Here is a 24,114-nt window from a genome sequence, read left to right as displayed (position 1 = left end):
CGCCGAGGAGAGCATTGTAATACCAGAAACAATCAAAACGCCATTCTGAAGTCATTTCAACATTTCTGATCTTCATTTCAAGTGTTTCACTGGTACTTTGAGATGGTAAACACTGTTAATTTGGGAAGACTTGGATCAAGTTTAGAATTAGGTAATAAGTGTCTTGAAAATATTTTCTGAAATCTGCATGAATTTTATTGAAAGGGATTTATAACAATAGAGGAGATCATTTTGAATTTGAAAAAAGCAGTTGGTTCCGAAATGTACCGGAATTCACATTTGCAGATCTTTATGTGTTACATATTTTCAGCAGGACATTTTTGAACGTAATTATTGATAGATTGAGCAGTCGTATTCAACTAATTTCTCCATTTTACGTCTATAGTTATCAAATTCGATTACCGAGAAAAAATTCTATCGTTTGGATGTAAAATGTTCATTCCCCATGCATCGATCTTGAAGCTGGTTTGTCATGAGTCAGATCGATAATCGAACGTGAACTTATTCTCTTCATTAAAATTTGACTGATTATTCACGCGATGAAACTTATCGGATTTTTTGCGTACGTACGAGCTACGGGTCCGTGTAACGACCTCGCGAGTTTAAAACCAAAGTGCGGATCACGTTACATCACCTCAAAAGTGCCAATTTTTGAGTCGTGTCACTCTTGTTGCCGAGTTGCGATCATGCATGGGGCATTGAATGTCAACTCGACCTGGGCCTAAAACTTGACCTCTTCGATTTGATTTGCGATTGTTTTGACTCTTGAAAGCGCATTTTTTTCGAAATTATTCGAGTTACTGGGATTCCAATTTTTCAAAACGACCATATTGATCGCCACAATTAAAAGAGTTTTTCAGATTTAACAATCTGATAAGAGTTCTTATGAATCCAGTGTTACATATAAAAAATTTCAATCAACAGCTCATAGTGGACTGACTGTTCTAATTGACAGACATTATTTGGAAATTTTTTTTCAGAATTTTTCTCAAATGGGAAAGAAGAGTCAGACTACTATGGGCTGTTGATTGAAAACTTGTATATGTAAGACTATATATTTAAGAATTTTTTCAGTTTTTTAAATTGTGTCAATCAATACGTATATCTTTAAAATAGCTAACATTTAATTGCGTTAGAAAAATCTGAAAAAATCTCAAAACACTGGTGTTTCATATGAAAATATTTGAACAACTACCCATAACAAACCAACTCTTTTGATTTTTTTTCTGTCTCTTCCGACAAAAGGTAAAAAAAAAAGAAGGAAACGCAGGCCCACTCTGGCTCAAAGCTAAAAAGTTTTGGTATCTGACACATGATTTTTTAGAATTATTTTATATTTTTAAATTGTGTCGATCAATATGGTCCTTTCAAAAAATTTTAGCTAATTCCAACGTATCCAGAAAATCCCCCGAAAAAAATTAGTGCTTTTAAGAGTCAAAACAATTATACAAAAAGTTGTTCGCCAAATCGGAGAGGTCAGGTTCCAGACCCCGGTCGATTTGACGTGGAAACATTCCATCTCACGGAACACATGGAGAAACTGCAAAGCCTCACAAATTAGTGTGGGCGAATGGAAAGGCGAACCCCCGACCCTGGTATTGAAAAACGAGGAATTTGTTTATTTTTTGCTGCTTAAGAGGGAGGAAAGTAAAATGAAAGAGAAAGTTTGCTGCTGGTAGCAAAATGGGTGCTGTACCTCCGTCGAGCAGAGATAGAGGAAAACTGAGGGAGAGAAAAGAAAATCGTTATCGTTAATTTCTACTGGTGAAGTTTCTTGCATACATACACCTGTAATGACCTGAAGGTCTTTTATTACCGAGCGGTAAGGCTGGTTCGGCTGTGCTTTTGGAGATTAGGTTGAGGGTTGAATAATTTTACGTATGTTTGGAATATCAATTACATGTTTATTTTGAGAAAGAGTAAGTGAGTAGAGTCCTGGGACGAACAGAATGAAGCGTTTGCAAGTGCAGAGAGCAGAGTGCAAGATCAGGGTTTTGGGAATGGCAGGTGATAGTCAGCCGAAATCGAAAGTTCATTAAATAGGAAAAACGGAGAATGAGTCGTCAGTGCGAAGAGAGACTGAGCACGTAACATACCCATTCATACGCTTTTCTCATTTAGGTCGTTGGTATTCAAAATTTGCGCCATTTTCGTGAAGACTTAGAATTTTTTTAAGTATCCGAATAACAGTTTTTTTTTTGATTGACCAAATACTCTGAGTAGAAGAAATTATTCAGCTTGTGCATCTTTCGGTTGAATATAATAAACATTATTGTGGCTCAATCAACGATAGGAATCATCGGACTGCAAAGATAATTTTTCAACTGTATTTCTGTTAGATAAAAATCCTTTTTATTATACATATAACCTGCATTTCTAAAACACGATGAACTTGAAACTTCATGCGATTCTTTTCCCATGTACACATGTGGACAGTGATTCTGGCACGGCTATCTTTTCGGCCGAGTAAGTTAGGTTGGCAGCGAAGTCAATCCACAGCGCTACCACCAAAATTAGTCGTGCCAGAATCACTGTCCACTAGGGGTGGTCCTTATTTAGGGCTCGGACGAATTTTTAATCAGACCCCCCCCCCCCCCCCCCCAGATCGGCTCCGAATAATTCTAAAACAATACCCTGATTTTTTTCAGATTTTTATCTACGCTTCAAACCCTCCCACCAGGAGGGTGGATTTGGCTATTTGAAATACACGTGTTTCGGCCATGTTCTTAGGGTATATTTTATTCTAAGAGTAATTATTTAAAAAAATTTCTAATTGCGAGATTCCAGTAGTGCTACTATCTGAGAAAAAATTCACATTATCATACAGGCGAATTTAGACGAATTGCATACCCTTTAAACCTTTGAAGCATCGTCGTAACCCACCTTACCACCTCGATTTTCTTGAATTTTTCTAATTTATTTACTTTTTAAGTTATTCAGATCCGGTTTCTTGCACTTTTTAGTTACTTTAGTGATGAAAGAACATAAAAATACAATATAATTAACATAGATTTATGAATGAATAAACTTAAAACAATTACGTTTTTTTCAGAAGAATTCAATTCTGCAGAATCTGTTCGAGGAAATAACTTGAAATTTTGTTAGATTGAGTTTTTGGGGTCAGTGATTACGAATAAGCTATCAGATTGCGAAATTCAAGATGGCCGACACCGAAAATTGAATGTCGAGTTTCAAAAATTCGACATCGGATTCGTAATCAGTAACCTCAAAAACTCACGCATTCTAAAGTCACCCGTATGACAATGTGCATTTTTTTTCAAATAGTTATACCAATGATTACTAAAATCTCGCAGTTATAGATTTTTTGAAAAATTATTACTCCTAGAATAAAATATATGCTGAGAATATGGCCAAAACACGTGTATTTCAAATGGAGAAATCGACCCTCCTGGTGGGAAGGGATGAAGTCTAGATAAAAATTGTAAAAAAATCAGGGAATTATTTGGAGCCGATTTGGAGGGCGTTTGATTAAAAATTCGTCCAGGCCCTAAATAATGACCACCCTGCCGTCCACATGTGTACAATAAACGAAATTACCAAACAGATCTGTGATTTGAGAAGTACTTATGGATTTGAGAAACAAAATGTTTTCAGTACATTACAACAAATTTGTAGATTTTTAGAAATTAACTAAAGTTTAAAAGTACGTGGCCAAAATATAAAGCTGGAATTTGTAGTTTTCCATTGTTAAAAGAATTTTTGATAAGCAATAAATGCAAAGATAGCTTGCAGACAATAACTCTGAAATTAAAGGACATCTATCAATGACTGTTAGGGTCAAAATACTGTAGTGCAGACAACTCGAATTGCATTGATAATCAAGATTTCATACATTTCAGTTTACAATCATGGACAATTAATTCAAAAGCTTCGAAGTTACTATCAACTTCCACGATTCAATTAGGACTGTTCTTTGTACTCATCGTCTTCTCGCATATCGAATCTACATTTCACGCAATTCTTACCATCACATGACTTTTAAAAATTACGATAATTACAATATATATTATTTATTCGTGAAATATGCGACAAGGAACTTTAAAATTCTTTTAAGTATGTAACGTTTCAATAAATTTATGTGGTCAGATACTCTCCTACGTGACTAAAAATATATATAAGGTTGCTCTTGAAATAATTCAAAATTTTACGAATATTAGAAAAATAAAATAACGTTGTAGGATGCAGAGAGATCAAAAATTTTCCGAGAATTTTTCAAGTTATTAACTCAGCAATATTCCGCCACAGTTAGGAGTCTCAATTCACAGAATTATGCAAAGATATTTCAGTGGACTTATTTACGGGAAAAATTTAAACTGGTATGAAGCTTTTGTGTAATTTATACAGTGGTTCTAAAGTAAATTTTGCTGTTTTCTTTAGTAACAATTCACGTTTCATACTGCGTATCACAAAAGGGCACATTCAGTGTGGATCTAAGGTATAATTTAACAGAAACAATTGCGTATCATGAGGTGTAAAAAAGAGAATTGTACAGTAAAAAATTAACTATTTTTAGTTAAATCTGTTCGTACACACGGATTTTAGAAAATTTTCAATATTTTAATGGTTTTCTCGAATGGGCCTCTTCAATCTATCGATTCATATTCACGTGTGTTTTACGAATGCCACGAAAAGTCGACAAATATTAATAATATTTGTATGGGAATCTTTTCGTGCAGCACTCTCTATGCTTGGGGGTGTTCAAAAGAACATGTTTTAATAAAACAGTGTTTACTTGCATTGGTATTAGCATTGGTTCATACAAGATACAGTTTTTTGATTTAGCGTTAAAATATTGAAAATATCAGGTAAATTACACTTTTTGCAACGGATTCTATTAACCTTAATTAAACATCCTTCATTGAGGTTTAGAATTAAAAGCTGTTTTTATTTCAAAATGAAATGAGAATAATCTGCGAGGTCCTTTTGTGAAAGGTCTCCTTCTGAGTATGTTCCCGAAGTTCTTTTTATCTTACTTAGCAGATCTTTTTATCTTACTTGTGAAAAAGTTTCTAGAGAAATAACGTTTTTCTGGTTGATAGGTATCCGTAAAAACACATTTCTCTAAAATATAAAGAGCAGTGAAGTTTGGAAATCACTGCAGACGTCTGAATACTTATAAATTTTTTCTAATTCCAGTTTTTGCAAATCAAGACCATCGATGGCTCGGATAAATGCGACGAGCGCTCGTCGCCATCGTCGTCGTCCATAATTAAAGAAGTTCGCTGATGTATATGAGTACATGTCCAACTTACTTTCGACGGGATTGGTTTGATTGGCAATAAAACAACGGAGTTCGCCAGGTTGTAAGTTACGGCTTAAGCTCTTCCCGCCATCGCGCCAGTCGGTGGGTCGACAAAGTAATCCCCCGGTGCCAACGATTCGTGAATTGTTCCCGTTACGGGGATCCCAATTCCGTACTTTTCTCCTCCCGTTCTATCTCGAAATTCTTATTTTTTGTCTTCTTCGTCGTTGTTATATTTGAATAGAGGCAGTACGTGATACCCTGATTTATTGAAGCCTAGTTAACTGGATCCGTCAACAACTAATCATAACGGAAATCCGTAACTTCAAAATATTGGAGATGTTAGTTGCTGTTAGTGGTCATATTACACATAACATCTACCGGGTGATTCCTTGGGTACAAAGGGGGCATAGTCGATACATTAGCAGATTAATGTCCAATTGTTTAATGCAACGGTCCTGGTGATCTCCAATTTTAATTAGCCAGAGAAGTCACTCGGTGATGTCAGGAAAGAAAAGGAAAATACGAGTTTGAATCTTGATCATATAACAATTAAAGTAATATCAACAATTTTTTGCGAATGAGAGAACGTCTGTATAGTGATAAGGCTTGACGGCGACTGCCCTTCCAGTTTTGAATTATGAAGATGCCCTGATCGATTTCGACGTTATTAGCTCCAAATATCAAAGTTCATGTATCTCAAACGCGAAAAAGGCCTAACAGCCAAATTTTTTACGCAATTGTAAACAAAATACACTCCAATACATTTTTCTTTGACGCAGAAATAAAGATGTGGCGTGGATTCTAAGAAATCGCAATAGTAAATTTGTAGAATTCATACGACTTCATCATTTCTGGGTTAAATGAAAATGAGTTGGATTATTTTTGTTCAGAATCGTGTATAGGATGGGGCTGTTAAGTCCTTTTTGCGTTCAAGATCCGTGGACTTCGATATTTGGAAATATATTCGTCAATCTTAATTGCCATCAATCAGGGCACCCCCTTAGACAGATATGGTCTCGGAAAATTATGGGAAGTGGTTGGAAAGTTAGTTGTTCGCTAAGAATGGGAAGTTCAGAACTTATGTGATGCAAGGACAACGTTTGGCATGTTGAGAGTAAGGTCTCGTAGGTATCAGGGACGATTAAAAACAATGGGGAATTGTAAAACTGGAACTAGTTGAGCCTGCGAATATCAGAGGATATACAAAAATGGAAAAATATACGAAGAAAATGAAATAAACTTATAATGAGCAAGGTATTTAACAGATCATATCGTGAAGGACATAACGCCCATGACGTAAACGCACGCACATTGTGTTCAGCTGTATTGAGAGGTCAACTGCGTTAAGTCTGAAGCTGAAAGTTCCAGACTGCGTTACTCGAAAGTGGATAAAAAATGTCCCTAGCTGGTGAATATTCAATATTTGTAAATTTGTTTATTCTACTTATCAAACTTCTCACAACTAAATATTGAAGAATGCACATAAAATGCTGTGGATTTGGTTCATCATATCAACTACGACGCTTCAGGTATACAAATCCAACAATTTATTCTCATTGCAGATCGCAGACTACGTACATCCTGTAGTTAGAAAAGTGGAGGACAATTTCATTGCGGTGAAAGATGAGCGAGATGATTGACTGACATTTATCAGCCAGCGTCGTAATGAAATGACTTCACAGGAGTAAATGCAAAGTAAAAAGTTGCAAGAAAACAGAATGGTAAGAAAAAGTGAGTCAAATTGAAAAAAATTTGATCGGAAGCGAAAGAGAGAAAAAGCGTCAGGTTGAATATGCTTCTAAGAAAAGCTCAAGCCTGTTCTAATCAATCAGATTGGAACTTCTCCTCAAATTAGATAGTCATTTTCGGTGCTTGATCAAGACACTTTTCTCCTTTCATAAGTTATCAATCAGTTGATTAAACAATCTAGGTACTGAAACGACCTGAAATTTTTCATTTCAAATGGTCTAGCCCGATAAGAACGGTGAATCAGCCCCACCGAATTTTGTGGTGCCTATTTTTTCAAAAGTTCCTGACCTGAAAATAGCTACTTATGTGGTATGCCCGTAAACCGCCTGTTTTTTTGCCAAGGATAAAGATTTCAGGACGAGCTGAAGGCGAGCCGGAAGCGAGTATTGAAATTATCCGGGCCAAAAAACGGTTTACGGGCATGCCACATACAATATTTTTTACGGTATGGGCACTGAAAAGCAAAACGAAGAGTGAGGTTATGTCGCCATCTGTTCGACGAAGCTACTTTATTCGGCAGTTTGGGATGCGCACTTCGAACTGCGCATCAAAACTGCGAAATAAAGACTTTATTCCACAACTTTGTTCGCTGCCGTATAAAGCGTCACTTTACGGAACGAAAACTGCCACAAAAAGTCGACTTTTCAATGCCCATGCTGTAAAAAATTAATTTATGCAAAATTACACCTTTCTACGTTGATTCCAAGGTGTCTTTGTGCTGAAAAGGTGTATTTTTTGCTTTTTCAGTTCTTAAATATAAAAAAGAGACCGAAAAATCAGGGACATCTCAACATTCATTGGAGAATTTCCTCCAATTTTTAAATGCTAAACTCCATTCTTGATCATCGAATTTTTCTTTGAAAAAATTATTTTACAGTCTATAAATTTTTATACTGTTATGAAAACAATTGACATGGTTCTACTCTTCATTCGCTGATGTCACGTGGTCAGACTCTTTTCAGACTCACCACTCATTCTTCGTCCCTCTTATCTAGAAGCCTCTTCATTTCATACCTAACAATCTCTTGCATATCCTGTGCACACCCGACTATCTCCTCTCATTACCAGAGCCCCGATCTTACAGTTTGCTTTCTGCACCAACTCACTCTTCATTCTGCTTACGACTTCTCACTTCTGATCTACACTCTAAACTACATACCTCGTATAAACTGTTCCCTCAACTACCTGACAATAAACATAAAACGATATCCTAAATAAATCAAGCTATTCAACCTTCATCCTAACCTCCAGTTGACCTAGGACGCAAAATAGAAGCTAAACCCTCGTTATTCCTTACCACTCGGGAATAACCGACCGGTAGGTCGTAACACTGAAAACTCTAAAAAGTTAAGAAATTCACATAAAAAAATAAAGAAGAAAAACTATAAAATTTCACATTTTTTCTCCGAAATTCATACGTAAATCATTCTTTAATTTAGTTTAATTAATAGGTGATCATGGCTGAAATTGTTGTGAGACATAACAAATAGATGTAAACAATGGGATTTTATTGCTGATTTTGCATATGTTTGAATTTTGGACGTCATTTAAATACTAAAAATGGATTAAATAGAATTTACATGAAGCTCAGAAACATCGTACTGTTATACAGGGTGTTTATGTTAATGCTGGACATACTTATCAATTACTTATACTATATTATTAAATTATTATACTTAGAAATTTGTTCAAGTTAAAAATTAATTCAATGACATGATTTTATAGCGGTTAAATTGTTTTGCAAAAAAAAAACTCACAATATTTTGTGATGAGTCTAGTATTTTTCCTCTTAATCTCTCGGACATTTAGATATATATACGTTACTGAGCTACAAAATTCCCAAATAACTATAATTCCTAGAAGGCCAAATTCATAAATAAAAATGATAATCAAATGAAAAATAAAAAATTGTGTTCAAGAACCTCTAAATCCTAATATTAAGGGATTAAATTAAAACCCTATCTATTTCCTCTCCTACAATCATTAAACATGTGACTTTTGGAAAAAATAGTCCATTTTTTTGGACCAGTCTAATGTCCATCACCTTGTACTTCATAATAACAATTAAATTGACGAAAATGAAAGTGTAAATATATGAGTGAAAACTAAACTGTGTATTTTACACCAGATATTACAGGTGGTTTATGTGTTTCATTAAGGTAATATTTCATTCCACCAAAATTGATTGAAATCCAACGAATCGAATTGAAAAAACGCATTTTCAATATCATTTGATAAAATATTAGTTTGACCAAAGGAAATGACTATAGTACTAATTATAAAATGTTTCGTTAGTGTAATGGCCTAGAAGACAGGTTGACGTAGGAAAGGAATTAAATGCAAACGAATTAAAGGTAAACGCGACAGATATATCCTAGATTTCAATCGTTCTCGTACAGCAGACCATAGCTGTTACAGAAGGAAATCATCATGTGCAAAAATTTTACACCAAATACACTAAATTCACAAATACCTATAAGCAGTTCTTTTTTGTGTTGAAAACGACGAAAATGGCCTCCCAAGAAAATTATTTTTTGGCGTACAAATTGACATTCATCTTTGTTGCCAAGTATGTACATTGTTTAAATATGAATCAATATATTTGCACTGAAAACTACTGTAATGATTTACTTCAAATTTTGCAGCTACTTCATAGATGAAATTTAAAAAAAAAATTTAAATGAATCGTTAAGCGAGATTAATATCCTTAGCCGTGCATCGGTGCCATTTTAGTGACTGAAATCGAGTGATTTTTTTCTAACAACCACCGTTTTGTCCCAAATCGAGATTTCGTAAAACCAGTCTTACAAAAACAACATAATTTAATACACAAAATAAATATGAATAATTTCATTTTTGGATCGAAATTTTAGCAGCGATAATCATTGCAAAACTTTTTTTTCCTCGACCTGCGGGAGAATGGCCAAACCATGTTTATTTTCAATGCTTCTGATTAAAGACCTTACGTAATGCATCTTTCAAAACACGCTGTTGATTCAGTATTCATCCAATACTTTCAGTAGATAGCGTGAAGAAAAATATCGGAAAGAATATCGTGTAGAAACCCCACGTAGTATGCACGCACAAATTCCGTGAAACGTGCGCCCCATGGAGGTGACGAAGTCGTGAAAGCAGTCACCGCGTCATCCCAAGGACGTCGTGGATTTGATATAATTACCAAATTTTGGCCCCGCACCTACAACTTGTGAGCACCATTTTCATTTCACCCACGCCGCACGTTCGTATGGGTAATTTCGTTAGTGAACGATGACGTGTAGCTAGGCGCTTGACAGATTACCCCACCTCGGCACGTCACCCTCGCTCAACGTCTTATCCGATTTTTGAGATATCAGCATGAAAATTATACTGTCGTAATCCTTATTACTCCTGTAAATATTCCGAGGCATGTGGCTGTTCAAAAAGCAGCAAGAACATCACGATAGTAGATAGTAGATCGGAAACTTCATGATTTTCTTAAGAATCTTGCAGACTTTCTAAAGAACTTTTCGAACACCATTATTGTTCCTAGTTTGGAGAGAAAAATCTGCGACAAATCAATTCGAGAAAGTTTAAGAATACGTATGACTGATTTTCCCCAGACACTTCAAGACTTTCTTTTTTTATATCACAATTTGTGACGTCACATGCAATTCAATTCGATCATTTTCATAATATTTTAACATTTGCCATTTCACATAAATTTCATGGATTCGGATTGACACAATGCGAATGAAAAAGAAGACTTGAGAAATATGTCACGCTTGCTTTTACACGAGAGAAGGGGAGATCGTAAAAAAATGAGGAAAATGAACTGTAAAAACATATTGGCGGCGGGCTGTTATAAAGTTTGCACTGCCACTTGGAGTAAGATCTTATACGCGCTTCAGCTGGAAAAGGGATCGATTACCCTTCGGTATATTACAGGAACCCTTTCAGGCACGACTGCGTAGCGAAAAGTGCCTATAGATTTGTCACCGGGTTGAAATTACATCAGGTCAAAAATATCGTATTTCCTGCTGAAAAGTATGAACTGCGTTTCGTTATTAATTTGAAATCCTTTTTATCCAGACAGTCGACTTGGCTATTGAGGATTAAGCTCTGCTAAAAATCAGAGTCTCGGACTTACGACCTCCATTGAAAATATTTTCAAGCTTCAGTAATCAAGGTTTGAGTATGTCGTCACTCGGTTAAGTTTTTTTTTTTTTTGGAAAACTGATAATGTTTGTGTGCAGAAATTCGCGTGTTTCTGCAAAATAAATCGTAACGCAGGTCAGATTGGAAATTAATTTTACAAATGATTTGATAGTCTTGTTTTCTATAGGAATTCTCTCCATGTGCGCATTTCAAAGTAACTCACTTAACTGGTGTTTTTCTGAAGACTTGTAGGGCTCAAGCACTTTTTAATGAGCCAGTACCGGAGATCGAAAGAAATTTATAAAATTCAGAAGTTTGCGAAATCAGAGATTCAAAGAGTGTTCAAATGAGAAAAATGTTTCCTTGAGTAGTAAACCATGGCTTGAATGAATTTTTTTTTTTAATCCGTCGTCATTTTGTAATAATAAAAAAAACGGTCACGCACAACGATAGCTACATTTGTATGGACACTATTAAGATTTTGTTTTTTATTTTTAGTTAACCCTTCACCTAGATATCAATGCCACGATGGAGGTGAAATTTCTTTATTCATCTTTAATTCTAGGGCCTTATTTTTTTAATTTTAAATATTTTTTAATAAAAATTCATACAAAACAAGTTTAATATACACCCAATAAAATACCGAGAATCCGATCCCTTTGTTAATTAGTTATCCCTGTGAAGAAAATTCTTAAAAATCGGTTATGTTTATAATAAATTTCAATTTCAATATCAAAAATTAGGGCAAAATATGTAAGGTATTGAAATCCATTTGTTATATTTACCCTCTAGCACAAATATTTACGTCCTAATCACACTTGTTAAATCATGCGATGCGTGACCAGAAAATTAACACGTGATAACCAATCAATAAATTTATTCTTTTCTATATGAACAAGATGTTGATTATTCGCTATGGTTGAAAATTGTGCAAATGCCTTAAACAAGTTATTGAAAATATTGAAAAAATTTGTCACACATATCATTATAAAATGCAAATACAATTCCGGAAAGCAACGAAAATCGCTGTTCTTTCAAAAAGTAAAATAATACATAAAAAAGCATTTTGGAGAAGCAATCGTAATTACAACACACTAGCTATCAAATGGCTAAATGACTTCCGGACCTAATTCCGGGATCTCGACTTTCAGGATGCAGCCGACGTCTATAAACCTGACACAACCATCCGAGCATAATCGATTCAGATTTATAAAGGTAATTAGTGCTGTTGCGTTGCTAATTAGTTTCCATGCTCCGGAATGTGTCGCTCCCGCCATTTTGCTGTAATCGTCGACAATTCTGGGTATGAAAGAAGTTACGAATACCATAAAAACGTGAGATTGGCATGTAATTTTTAATATCCTATATTTTGTTGCCCATGAGTTGCTCGTGGCTTAAATTACTTGAAAAACAACCCTTAGTCTGATTTTAGCTCACAACTTTCGATTTCTTACACCAAAAACTGAAAATTGATCAAACAGCTGGGTACAGTGTATAAAATTACATTTTTTTAATACTCACGAAAGAGCCGTGCCTCGAACACCGGCTTTCAGAACTTGTTGCTTCATCCCTTTTCACGAAAACCACCGTTAAGACCCCTTCACGGATTATCGGCTTAATGACTCAGCACACTGCGAAGAAAACGCTTGATTTATATCGCATAGTTAGGTTGCTTAAAAAATAGCTGTCTACAGATTTGAGTGCTTCATCTCATTCGACAGAAAACCACCACAGATTTGACTCACATATTGTATTCTACTGGCCAAACGCTTGAGCATACCGTGAGAAGATACTTCTCTGACAATGAGAGATGGATTCGTCGAAAATATGACAGTATACGGTTAACATTTTGATGGTTGCATTCACTAATGGAGTAGCTAATTTTACCGAATACGTATAGTCATCTTGACTAGAAACGTTCAGTTGAGCTACAGTTACCACAAAACGCTAGTTGTTTTAACTCTTTTAACGAGCAGAAACTAGATAAATATTAACCATTTTTATCCAGTAGTTTTAACTATCACATACAGTGATCGAGCTTGATCACCATGAACTGGGCATTGTTGAGATGAGGTTAGGAACATGCTTTGGACTAACTCACTGCTCGAAAGTTTAAGGACATGTACAGTTTACAATTAGAACAAGTTTCGAATCTATTAATTGTGATAAATTTTGTGAAATATGTGTTGTGAGCAATACCTGCATATATAGTTGTAGGAAACATTTGTGTGCCAATAATTTTGATTTAGGTTAGGTTAGCAACTTCGTACAGAACCGAATGTGCAAAACTGATAATATTTGCTAATACAACGATATGACGTTTAGTTACTTCAGGTACAATCATTTAATGAAACATTTATTAGACATGTAGTCACTCTAGCAAAATATTGAGCGTATTGCCTGACACTAACTGATGAAGAGAATCCTGATTATATCAGATAGTTATCGCAAATTATAGCTGAAGTCTTTGTGGCGATGCCATCTACTTTTATGTCCAGCATTTCCAGTGATTCCAGTTGAGACAGCCGTCTAAATGACACCTGCCAGCACTTAATATTAGCATAATCGAAATATTAGTTATCGATAGACTATAAGAGTTAAAATAAGTAAAATACAAACGACTAACTTCAGAAGTGAGAAAGTTTATGATATCCGTTGACTGTCGCAAAAAAAAAAAATTCTGAAAGTTATTTAAATCGTTTTTTTGGTCATGTGTTACTTTTGGACATAAAACAATTTTCTCTCATAGCACGACGCCTTCGAATTATCTTCGAATATTATATTCTAGAATTGGACACGGAATTTTCAAAATTAAGGGTATCATGCGAATTCATTATTTTCTACTTTCATTGCTATTTCAAAGTTAGAAACTGGAGTTTGAAGCATACAATCTCCTATGTAATATCTTACATTTTACCAAAAATTGTTTATCCATTGCCAGACAAACCAGAGTCAGTATCTAAAAAATGTCTCATTAATTGATAAAAACTATTTATGTCCGGACTTTTTCCAAGCCGATTATCACATTTTCTTTGATGAAAAATTTGGAATAAATTGATGGAATTGATTTGCATGTGAAGGATTTCAAGTGAGAATTTGGACAAAGATCCAAAAGTAAAACATTTTTAGCTGGTCGTACTTAGCGGGCCTTTCCATAAAAAAATGGTTAAATATACCGGCAGAATCTCTAGAAACTATACAAGAACTGCGCAAGCGCGTGTTTTAATCGTCCGTCCGTGCAGGCTGGCCACCCCGAGTCCCAGCTGTCAAACTCTGTCGGCGATGTAGTTCATACGCAATTATGAGGTTAGAATCTCAAGTAATTGAGGTAATTTGGTACATGGGATAATATCCCGTAACTGTGCGGAAGAATGAAAAAAAGCGGAGGTAGTGACTCGGAAAGGCTTGGGAAGCATTTGTTATTGAGTCGGAAAGTTGATTCTTCAAAGAAAGGTCGAAATTTAATGCTGATGCTCTTTTAATTAAAATTCGTCTTATTTGATTGAAACAAGGAATCTGTTTAAATGTTGGGTGCTTGGAAGAAACGAAGCAAGTAGGCGGAGACAATTTATTTATTCGTTTTTATTACTTCATACATTAGGAATAACAATTAAATTTTTTTCTATTAACAAAAAATACCGTTAAAATAATTTCATCTCTGCTGTTCGCTGATATCTACTCTTCCTATTCAATTCATGACACGTGCAGAGATCATCGCCACTTTTGTTGGTTGGCGAAAGAAGTTGTAGGTCTTACGCTTTCTTTTAATTTCAAATCTAATCTCTTTGAAGATAACCATGTTTTATAGTAATGTTCAGAACATTAATATAAAGATATTGACTTATCCGATTCAAGATTGTACCCCTTGTTCCTTTGAAACAAATAAATATCTAATTTTCAACGAAGTTGATGAAAATATTTACTCAAACCTAAATTTAATACAATATCTGCTTCATAATGCTCCGAACATCATCCAGTAACATGAATATCCAGAAGAAATCCCTCTGTCGCAGAAACCATTATAAAATTCTTCGTTTTCAAGTTGTGCCACTAAATAAATTTTGCGTTGCGGGTTCCATTTCCAATCTCAGGATGAGATTTTTTGTTTCGAACAGTGCTAACATGGAATGCAGAAATGATTGTAATAAATGAAGATTTACACACTTTCAGTCTCGGTGAAGGACCATTGTAAGAGTGTGAAATTGCATCTGGTTTCAAGCTATCAATAAGTTACAGGATACCTCCCTGACAGAGATTTATATTAAAAAAATTAGCCAGCCACGAAATCCTATTGTACACCAAGTGATCATGTGTAACGTGTGCTAGTAAGTGAATGCATTCTTTGGATCTTGCTGGAGTTGAACGAGACTGAAGCATGGATGATAGCTGCAACTAGCCAGTCAGATGATACCGTCAATCAATAATGACTTGAAAGACATTTTCAACTAAAGTTATCCAATATTTTTAGATTGAGATTGGTTCAGTTTACCTATCAAAATTTATCCCTAGAATCTGACTCAAGACCTGTGACGTTACTTTTATGGCCTCGACCGTTCAGGCTGCAAATTTGAATTATTCAATTATAAATTTTCTACAAAAACATAGAGATGTGTATACAGGGTCTCGATAAACAACAAAATAAAAAAGACACATACTCGTGAATTGCAATCCAAAATTGAAATTATGAATTTATTTGGTCGATGATGCAAGAGCGTAAAGTAGATTGCAATATTAGAAGAGATTGCGATATAAAAGGAGAAGGTAAACATTTGGTATTGGTAAACCAATACATACACTTACAAATATAAAATATCGAACGAACACAACATATAACACGCACTCACGCATTCATTTTCTATAATACGCCTGACATGTGACTCTAAATTATTACTATGAACAACGCTGGCTGGTGAAATGATTCTAAGTTATAACAAGTGACTCTACATGGAACGATTCTAAGTTACAACTAGCTTTTTATGTTGACAAATTCTAGATTTAACAGATGCTCGATTATTTTAAACTAGTGACAAATGAGTGGATGGGGCTTAGGCCCATACATCCACTCATTGGTGAACTTAGCTTAAAATCGTCCTGGACGCTGGCGGCTCGGCGGCTCCGAAGATGTTGTATGGCGAAGAATGTTGGAAGAATCAATAGTAGGTCGTCACCAACTATTGATCTTGACGTCTTTTTGCTCCAGGATCGATGATAGGTCTTAAATGTGGATGTTGAAATGGGCGGCTGATGCGCTTGATGAACAATTTACTTTTTATTATAAACTCATTGCCAGAGATGTGACTTATCTAAGATACAAGTATCTGAAATACAGATACAAGATACAAAATACGTATTTTCATCTTGTAACTACAATACTTTTTTAAAATTTATTTTGTATCTTGTATTCAAATACCTTTTGTTTAGTATCTTAGTATTTTGTAGATACTATGTTTGCTAAGATACTTTTAGTAATTGATAACTGAGTCTATTGTGACATCTTAGGTGACATTAATTTTAAATGTCAATGTTGTCGTAGATAAAACTGAACGCGTTATTGAATCTTTAGTCTGGGGCCAAATTGATAGATGGCGTGGCAAGGTCTCTTGCGTACCTTTCAACGTACAGTCGTCAGCGCCGCCTAACGTGGTCGTCTGACAACACTCGGACGTTGTTTCCGTATATGTACACAGCAATACAAGCACGTTTTGTTTCACACTTCGTTCAACACTTGACATTGGTAGAATCACCGCACGGTAAAGAGCGGCATCAGAGCCTTAAAAAAAAAAAAAATAGTCTATGTTACTATGTAGATTGCAAACATGGAAAGGTAAGTTTTATTTTATTTTACTAAGTATAATATTTGATTATATTTTATACACTTCTCGAGTCGACGACAGGGACGACAGAAATGTGTATGCAACTCGCGAACAGACCAGGAAGAGGTTAGAATGACAACAAACAAATCATCAATGATATTTTCACGCATTTGTGTGTAATTTGGTTGTAGGCTGTAGGTAATCAGTGATATCTAATTTATGTATCTTCTATACAATAAAAATGAATCGTTCTTTTGTTACTGTGTTTGTAGTTGTCTAGAGAAGGTTTAAAAGTTTTTTTTTCAAGATTGCACCCAGGCAAAGCTGGGCGGAATCACTATAGTAAATGATAGATATTTATAAGTTTGAGTCGAACAAATCGGAATGTTAGGTATGTGTTATTCTGCCCATTACTGCGTCACTGTCGTCTTAAAATTTCATATTTCTTTTCCTAACAAAGTTTGTTTTTTGTTTTCAGAGATGAAGAGAATAATTGGAATATACCGCTAATTTTAAAGCATTGCTTTAAAGATATTAAACAAGTTGATGGAAGTGATGTGAATGTATCTGCAATATGCAATACATGTTCGAAAGTTATAAAGGGTAGTGTTACTTCTACTACAAATTTCCTGAAGCATTTAAAGGTAGGTTTTTTATAAAGATGCATTCATTTGTATATAAGTAAAACACAAGATAAATATTTCAATTACTGTTTACTTATTTCAAACACTTATTTTATGAGGAATTTTTCATGAGAATTAATGAATTTTTGATTCTTTTTTAATGTACTAATCACCTTTTTTATTTTATTACAGAGGAAAGGTCACTCAGATCTGTTGCAAGCTTATGAAGATTTTAAAAATTCAAACCTTAAGAAAAGAAAACATACTGAGATTAGTAGCAGCGGTTCAGCATCAGCAGTAATACATAAAAAATTGAAGCAGCCTACTCTTAGTGATGTTGCAAGTGGTTCAAAATCTGTTAATTTAGACAAGTTGATTGTACAATTTATTGTTGAAACCATGTCACCAGTATCCATAGTGGAGTATAAGTCTTTTAAAGCTTTGATTGAAGGTGCACAGCAACTAACAAAGCCTCCAAACGTTATGTGCCGTCGTACAGCTAAAAATAAAATTTGTGATGAGTACAATGAATTTAAGAAAAAAATTAAAATAGAGTTGAACACTGTCGAATTTGTGTGCAGTACTGCTGATATTTGGTCTTCCTCTAAAAGAAGTTTGCTGGACCACGAATACTACGGAGCGCTGATCCTATACGACGGAAAATACATTCCCGTCATCCTGGACCACAAATGCTACGTAGCGCTAGTTCTGTACTGCGGAAAACACACTCCTGTCAACCTGGACTACGAAAACTACGGAGCGCTGGTCCTGGACGACAATCAACATCCTCCTATTGACCTGGACCACAAATACTACGGAGCGCTGATCCTGGACTACGGAAAACACACTCCCGGCAACCTGGACTACGAAAACTACGGAGCGCTGGTCCTGGACGACAATCAACATCCTCCTATTGACCTGGACCACAAATACTACGGAGCGCTGATCCTGGACTACGGAAAACACACTCCCGGCAACCTGGACCACGAAAACTACGGATCGCTGGTCCTGGACGACAATCAACATCCTCCTATCCACCTTGACCACGAATTCTACGGAGCGCTACTCCCGGCAACCTGGACCACGAAAACTAAGTGGCGCTAGTCCTGGACGACGGAAAACACATTCTCGGCAACCTGGACCACAAATACTACTGAACGCTGGTCCTGGACAATGCGAAAAAACACCTTCCCGGCAACCTGGACCACAATAATTTAATAGACTACGGAGCGCTGGTCCTGGACGACGTAAAACACCTTCCCGGCAACCTGGACCGCCATAATTTAATAGACTACGGAGCGCTGGTCCTGGACGACGGCAAACACCTCCTCGTCAACCCACCTTCATGCGTATTACAATTTCAATCTTAAAAACGCTAACTTCATTAATCTTAAAAACGTCGATCTTATATAGATAGATAGATAGATAGATAGATATATGTTCATCAGCACTGATTACTGGCTTCCGGAGCACTGCACTGTAACAAATCTACTCCGGAGCTACCTTCTACTGGGTTTCAACAATCCATTTACTTTTAATTTTATGTAAATAAAAAATCTGTTTAAAATAAACAATATTTTTACTTACCTGCCTCAGATTGTCTAGACTCCCAATCGTTAATGTCGTTTCACATTTAATTTCAGATTTCTTCTTTCAATAAATAACTCATCCAATTTCTGTAGCTTTTGATGTTTGTTTCTCCATTGACGTCTTTATCATGTTGATCAAATATCTTCTAATATCGATCACGGTATTGCTGAATGACACTATTCTTAGACAATTCACGCTAAATAAGAATAAATATTAACATAACCTCGATGCGCTACTTCACGCGCGGGAGATTCACAGCCTTGTCATATTTTTTGTACGTTGGTGGCCTTGGTTAGCTGACGAAAATAACGTCGAGGGGCGATTTTGCCGACCAATGAGATTGAATTATTTGGTGCATGCGCAGTTCTTGTATAGTTTCTAGAGAACCTCTCGATATATTCATATACGTTGTTCTAATTAGTTGTTCTTATGCATAAATATGTATAAATTAATTACTGGTTAGCCATGTACAAATAATTCAAAATATAGTGTTTCACTTTTGATTTTGATTTTTCAATTCAGATTTTAATAGCCCATGTAGACGAATGAGATATTTTCGTAAATACTGACTTTAGTATGTTTGGAAATGAACGAAGAGTTTATGGTATGATGTAAAATATCACGTAAAATTGTGTGCGTAAATCATTGGTTTCCAGCCTCCCGATACTGATCTTGCAAAATCGAGGGTTTGGATTCAGAATAATGTACATTGTTTTCAACACAATCCAAGCTATCGAACTATGCGAAAAAACTGGTTTTTTGTGCGAGAGTAACACATAATCACGAAAACTATTCAATTGAATTTTTAATTTTGTTCTGACGAAAGTCAGTTTCAAGATGAAGAAAGTGGTATATTAACTTTTGTCATTATTTGTTTTTTTTCGCTGAGTTATAGGCATTTGAAGTTCTCAAGGTTAAAGTCTTAACAAGATGATGGTCGAAGATGGAATCGTGATGAAAATCTAAAGAAAACATGGGTGCTGGTTTGAATGGTAAATGAAACTTCAAAACAAAAAAAAATTAATGCAATCAAAAATGGTATGGGTCACTCGCATGTCGAGTTAGTACCAAAACTTTGTACTAACACACAATTATCAACGAGAATTGAATCATCTCATAGGACCTCGTACAGGTGAATCATTTTCTCCGCGTAGTTGATACTATAGTTTTCGATTATAAGTTGGGCTAGGGTCTAAGGTCCAAATTTGAAAAGTTCCGAAAACGCCAAGTTCCGAATATTTTCGTGGCGAAACTTAAAGTAGAGAAATTAAACTTTGCCGAAACATCAAAGTTTCAAATGGTCCAAAACCAGATGCTCAAAGTTGCGAAAGTGTTAAGTTCTGAAAGGGCTAGAATGAGAAAATTAAAAAATATGAAACACCGAAATTTCGAATGATCGAAAATTTCCAGTTCAGTGACTTTCGGATTAATGAAATTTCTCCACTTTGATATTTTTTTGGTTTGGTTTTTCGATATTCTCACGTTCGGAATTCTGGTGATTCTGATTTTCAATTTTTCCGATTTTCCACACCGACTCGTGGAGTAAGTCACGCTGTGTGAGTATCTTAATTTTTAGAATATTACTCTATCGTAACCTTAACTTTTGTAATCTCGCGTTTGGGGAACTTGGAGCCTTCGGGTTTCCGATCATTCAAAACCTTGTTGATTCGTAAAAGTTTGACTTCTTTACTTCAAGTTTCACTACCAAATAGTTCGGAATTAGGCGTTTTCGGAACTTTCCAATTTCGGAACCTTAACCCCGCCTCCAAAAATTTTCCACCATATTTGAAGTCGGCTCAATTATACCGAGTTTTTTATTGCACCAAATAATTTCCACTGTTATTATCGAATCGATCCGACGTTCATTCGTCGCTAGAAGAATCCATCAAATAAAATACCGTGGTCATAAAATTTTACAAAATAATTCGTTCAGGAATTAACTGAATAACGCGTATATGCGTTTTCGTCGAATAAAAGAGTTGTTGGAGAAAGAAGTAAACGGCGCACAGATTTGAATCGAAATGAGATGTTTTCCGTTTGTTTTCAATGTCGGTACATTATACGAGTTCATATATCAGTGTCGCCATGCATCACACAGTGGCGTACATTACTTTCCGTGCGATCGCGCCAACGTTATCAAATCGTTTTCGAAACCATCCTATCGAAATAAATGACACATGCGGGTGGTGCATATCGCTGAATGATAACAGTAGGTAACAATGAATTCGGAAGGTGGATGGAAGAGAAAATGAAGGCTAGGGCGACAAGGGGTCGTGAAAGGGGTGCGTAAGTCATTCATATTAATGGCAGCGCGTCTCGTCGCTTAGCGTGATATCCGGACGTTGGGCTGTAGGAGGCTTTTTTCATAAGCTTCCGAACGAAAAATCGCTGTACCCTCGCGTATATATGATGGGCAATAGAAAATCTACGCGTCCTTATATTTTCTCCCGATTTTTGTTTTTTATGTAACATTAACTATAAGCTAATTTAGCGACTGTACAGATCTAGAATAAGTTATGGACAAACCTGGGGGTTCAGTGCTAGGACCAGCGTCTTGGGTTTACCATTTGTGTTGTTAGATATTAGCCAGATCGACTATTGAGGTCCTTCAAAACTTCGACTTGCGACGCAGATCTCATGGGAATGTGGTGGTCGTGAGAAAACAATTCTTCGTCACCCCTGCCAAGGAGGGGTTAAATTTCAACCAATCACAGACCTTACTACCCCCGCAAAAGTCCACTGCACGGAAATGTAAGAATTTGTAAAAGAAAAGCAGTATCGGAACGGTCGGCAAGGCGATATCACCTACTCAAATATAAAAAACAAGTCCGTTACGGCGGCAACACAAACAATATAAGCAATAATTTTACTTCTAAAAATGCCACAAAATATATCCAAATATCCATTTTACATTATTTTAGGATTAATCGAACTACCTGTCCAAGAACGGTATTGGCGGGCAGGAAAATGGAATTTTGGATTCGAAACAGACTCGAAACATCGAAAACTTTTGACAGACGACACGTCTTGTCTTTTATAATTGTAATACTTCATGATCAGTTTAAGGGCGATTTTCTCTGTTTTTCGCTATATTTATCGCTTTTTTCTAATTTTGTGGTGAAGAAACTATACAACGGATCAATACAAAATTTGACATGTGGATTTATTTATCTCTTATCTATTCACAAAAAAAATAAAAATCATTTCCTCTCAAAAATACGCCTCCCACCTCCCTCGACGTGCGATGATCCCCAGTTGACGGTGTGCATGATGTCTAAAAAACTATTCAACGGATTGCCTTCAAATTTGGAAAGCATGCTGAGTCGACGTCCTTCTAGCATTTGATGAAAAAAAAAGCAATACGTTGGATATTTTTTTGTTTACAACAAAAAGAACGATCTATTTTTGTTTCGATCAATCGATATTTTGCGTTTAAAACTTCACCGGATCTGCAATTTTTTTTACGCTTCATCGAACGATAGCTATATGTGTGTAAAGTAAAATTTTTTGCGCTTTTGTTGCCGGATCAATGGGAAAACTCAAATCATGCACACTGTCAACTGGGGATCATCGCGCGTCGAGGAAGGTGGGAGGCGTATTTTTATGAGGAAATGATTTTCAATTTTTTTGTGCATAGATAAAAGATAAATAAATTCACATGTCAATTTTCGCATTGATCCACTGTACAGTTTCTTCACCAGAGAATTAGAAAAAAGTGATAAATTTAGCGAAAAAAAACGAAAATCCCTTAACTTCATTTCGTTCGATCAATGCAATACGTGGAGTGCGAGACAACTACTTTCTAGCTTTTACTTCAGCTTGTGGAACTAGAGTGAAAACTTTGTAAGAAAGTAAAAATAACGAGTGTCGGAAAGTTCACAGTTTCGCCCGAGTACAGTGCTTTATTTGAAATGTTCCTAATACCGTAGTGGACTTGGTGAAAAAAGAAAATACATCCAAGGCACATCCGGAAAAGTTGGGGAGCTATTGAGTTGAATCTGTTTATACTTGCTAACTTGGTTAGTAAATTTGTGCGAGAGAATGGAGATAAAACAAGAATTCTGAGGACTTATATATGAGATAATCCGAAAAACTTTCACCAATTTCTGGCTGTGAACCTTTTTGATTTTCCATGTGAGTGTCCCAAAGTGCTGATCAATTTTTTCAGCTGTTTTCGAGACTTGCTTTTGAATGTATTAAATATTACCAAAATCTGTACCTTCAGAAGTCGCTTGTATTCGAGCGATTCTGACTCATTACTGAAAAAAAATTGCGCCAATTTTTATACAAAATTCTGCGGATGAACGCTAAGTTGTTGGAGGCCTAGCAAACATGGGCTGACATTAATTTCCAGAATTACAATCATTTCTATTTCGTACTACCACCATGAAATTTTTGAAAATTCTCTTTCAAGGTACACCCTGCAATTTAAAAGCATATCAATAAAATTGGCGGTTATTTTCAACTTGGAGGACAAAGCCCAAGTCTCGTTTAGTATAAATCCTCAAATTCAAGGGTTCGATTGGATATGAACGCAAAGAAGGTTAACGTCAACGGCTAACAGTTACACCCTTAAATCAGAGCGATTCGCAATAACTTCGGAATAAGTCGACTTTTCGACCTTCGAAAATTATCATTAGGTTACTGAAAATGTCATATTTCACATTACTGGTGGACAATTGTTCTTGCGCGTAAAAAAATCATGTCATATCTATGTTGTTATATTTTACCCATATACTGATTCCGAATATGATAGTGTCTCGTCTGTTATCTCTATTTAAGTATTTCACAATGAAATGCATCAATTCACAATTCACTAGTTATGTAAATATTATATTCACGTGAATCACACAGGGTGCAGAAAACTTGAGGAAAAAATCCATAATTTTAATGTGACCTCCTAAGCCTGGGGTTTGCCCCAGAATTTTGAGGTGAACCG

General features: G+C 35.7%; 1 protein-coding gene and 1 long non-coding RNA gene across 3 annotated transcripts in view; one reads left to right on the top strand and one right to left on the bottom strand.

Annotated features, from left to right (window-relative positions):
* Positions 1 to 24,114, bottom strand: part of LOC124405564 (zwei Ig domain protein zig-8-like) — a 230,116-nt gene that overhangs the window by 157,602 nt on the left and 48,400 nt on the right. The gene's annotated exons all lie outside the window — the stretch shown is intronic.
* Positions 1 to 24,114, top strand: part of LOC124405565 — a 76,059-nt gene that overhangs the window by 44,145 nt on the left and 7,800 nt on the right. Inside the window, exons 1-3 of one of the 2 annotated variants that reach the window (XR_006929121.1) lie at positions 14,432 to 14,477; positions 14,537 to 14,640; positions 17,053 to 17,058. This is a non-coding gene — a long non-coding RNA (uncharacterized LOC124405565). Of the gene's footprint in view, positions 1 to 14,431; positions 14,478 to 14,536; positions 14,641 to 17,052; positions 17,059 to 24,114 lie in introns of those variants that run through there. The other variant, XR_006929122.1, reaches the window with a different exon arrangement.

Source organism: Diprion similis, chromosome 4, assembly GCF_021155765.1.
Source record: "Diprion similis isolate iyDipSimi1 chromosome 4, iyDipSimi1.1, whole genome shotgun sequence".
NCBI lineage: Eukaryota > Metazoa > Arthropoda > Insecta > Hymenoptera > Diprionidae > Diprion > Diprion similis.
Note: the sequence above shows the minus strand (reverse complement) of the source record. Positions and strands in the feature narration are given on the sequence as shown.